At 45.3% G+C, this 2834-nt stretch overlaps 1 protein-coding gene across 1 annotated transcript in view; it reads left to right on the top strand.

Moving 5' to 3' along the window:
• The window catches only part of LOC105986594 (chromosome unknown open reading frame, human C10orf76), a 234251-nt gene that overhangs the window by 105185 nt on the left and 126232 nt on the right, over nt 1–2834 (top strand). The window lies entirely within an intron of this gene.

Genomic DNA, 2834 nt, shown 5'->3' with positions numbered 1-2834 from the left:
CAGCACCACATAAGCAAAAAGAAAAAAGCCAGAAGTGGCGCTGTGGCTCAAGTGGTAGAGCGCTAGTCTTGAGCTGAAGAGCTGAGGGACAGTGCTCAAGCCCAGAGTTCAGGCCCCATGACCGGACCCCCCAAAAAAAAACAAAAACAAAACTATTATGAGAAAGCTTTTGGAACCTCAACAATTCAAAGAAGCTAAAAAGGGGGTGGAGGCAGGATGTCTTGAATTTCCTGCTTGGAACCTCATTTGAATCAGTATTAGCTCTTTTACATTTGGTTTCCACTTACTAGGTCAAGATGCTGTCCAGGGCCTGTGGGTCCTTATTAATCTACCCTTTCAAGAAATGTACTGCATGAATTTACTTAGTGACTCATCAGCTGATAGACATTTAGATTGTTTATATCTTTTGATTGTATGATTCATGCCACCGTTTAATATGTACAAAATAAATTGTTATGGTTTGAGATTCTTACTATATAGCACAAGCTGGCTTCAAGCTGTTATCAGCCTACTTCTACCTTCCTAGTGCTAGGATTCCAGGTATGTACCATCATACATGCTTGTACAAGTTTTGTTGTTTTTTTTGTGGTTGTGGGGCTTGTACTCAGGGATTGGGTGCCATCCCTGAGCTTTTTTTGTTCAAGGCTAGAACTCTGCTACTTTGAGCCACAGCGCCACTGCCCATTTTCTGCTTAATTGAAGATATGAGTCTCACAGACTTTCTTGCCCTGTCCAGGTTGGCTTTGAATTGTGATCCTCAGATCTCAGCCTCCAGAGTAGCGAGGATTTCAGGTGTGAGCCACTGGTGATATTGGGGTGGCCCCCCAATATTGGGGTCCGTGATCAAAGGAACAAGACTGAAACAAAGCGAAAGTCAGACAAAGCTGTATTTTGTGCCAAGCATCTAGGAACAGACTGACCAGTCAGGGCTGCCTCACCTTGGCACACCCACCAAGCTGCATGGGCTAATAACTTTTATAGGGAACAGGCCATGCAGTTAGGCTGGCCACACACAGGTGGCCAATAGCATTGCAACACTTGCACAAAATTGCGCAGTTATGTTGGGCCACACGCAGGTGACCAATGAGGTTACAACTTATCTCTAAGCAGTTGTTTAAACTAGCCTACCACTTTGGTCAGTTTTGGCATGCATGTTTGGCAGAAGCGGGCGGGCGGGGAGTGGTTATATCCCTTGGTATGTGTGTGTGTGTTACATATCTGCTGTTACTAATTGGACATGTCCACCTGACCTATAGGCTCTGTTATCAGAGACTTGCAATCCACGTTTTTCCTAGACTTGTAAACAACAAGATGGATGTTTAATCAGGGTGGAGTCATCTAGGCTCACTGGGTCCTAACATTAAGATGGGGTCCCAGGGCTGGGAAGGTGGCTCAGTGGTAGAGCGCTTGCCTTGCATGCATGAAGCCCTGGGTTCGATTCCTCAGTACCACATAAGCAGAAAAAGCTGGAAGTGGGGCTGAGGCTCAAGTGGTAGAGTGCTCACCTTGAGCTGAAGAGCTGAGGGACAGCGCCCAGGCCCAGAGTTCAGGCCCCACAACTGACCAAAAAAAAAAAAAAAGATGGGGTCCCAACAGCTAACCCCTGTGTTTTGTTTGGAGTTTTTAACCCCTTTGACAAAAGGAAAGGAATATTAATTTTTTTAGATGACAGTGGTAACTTTGAGTAGTTAGATATACTTATTGGTTTTCTTTTTTTCTTCTTCCTTGGTTTTTTGGTCATGGGGCTTGAACTCTGGCCCTGGGTGCTGTTCACTTCAAGGTGAGCGCTCTACCACTTGAGCTCCACAGCGCCACTTCCGTTTTTTTGTTTTGTTTTGTTTTTTGGTCAGCCATAGGGCTTGAACTCTGGGCTTAGGCACTGTCCCTGTGCTCTTCAGCTCAAGGCGAGCGCTCTACCACTTGAGCCACAGTGCCACTTCCAGTTTTCTAGTGCCTTATTGGAGTTAAGTCTCACAGCCTTTCCTGCCTGGGCTGGCTTTGAACTGTGATCCTCAGATCTCAGCCTCCAGAGTAGCTAGGATTACAGGCGTGAGCTACTGGTGCCCGGCTACTAGTGGTTAATTGGAGATAAGAGTCCCATGGATTTTTCCAGTTTTCTTGTGGTTAACTGGAGATAAGACACTTGTGGACTTTTCTGCCTGAGCTGGCTTCAAACCATGATCCTTATAGCTCAGCCTCCTGAGTAGCTAGGATCACAGGCATAAGCCACCAGTGTCTGGCTTAATTTCATTTTAGTTAAATTATTGCTAAAGACTTTAGGTGTTCAGTTTTGTGGTTTTAATTCCTGTGTGTACTTTTTTTAAATTTTCAATGAGATGATATGGTAAATCCTCCTTTTCTTCCTGAAGAGATACTCAAGGGAAATATATCAACAGTGTCTGAGTATTGAACTTTAATTATTGTGGTGTCATTTTCCTATTAATAAGTGAGTATCACAAGCATGTGTGTGTGTGTGTGTGTGTGTGTGTGTGTGTGTGTGTGTTTGTATGTGAGGGGGTGGGGAGAATTCTCCAGAGGAGTTGAAGGAATAAATTATTTTCTTTGGACTGTAAACACGTTTGTATCCAGTGTTGGCCACTGTGGCTTACACCTGTAATGCTACTACTTCAAAAGGCTGAGATCTGGGCTGGGAAGGTGGCTCAGTGGTAGGGCGCTTGCCTTGCATGCATGAAGCCCTGGGTTCTATTCCTCAGCACCACATAAACAGAAAAACCTGGATATAGCGCTGTGGCTCAAGCTGTAGAGTACTAGCCTTGAGCTGAAGAGCTGAGGGACAGTGCCCAGGCCCAGAGTTCAGGCTCTATGACCCACCA

The sequence above is a fragment of the Dipodomys ordii genome, unplaced genomic scaffold (assembly GCF_000151885.1).
Source record: "Dipodomys ordii isolate 6190 unplaced genomic scaffold, Dord_2.0 Scaffold36, whole genome shotgun sequence".
Classification (NCBI taxonomy): domain Eukaryota; kingdom Metazoa; phylum Chordata; class Mammalia; order Rodentia; family Heteromyidae; genus Dipodomys; species Dipodomys ordii.
Note: the sequence above shows the minus strand (reverse complement) of the source record. Positions and strands in the feature narration are given on the sequence as shown.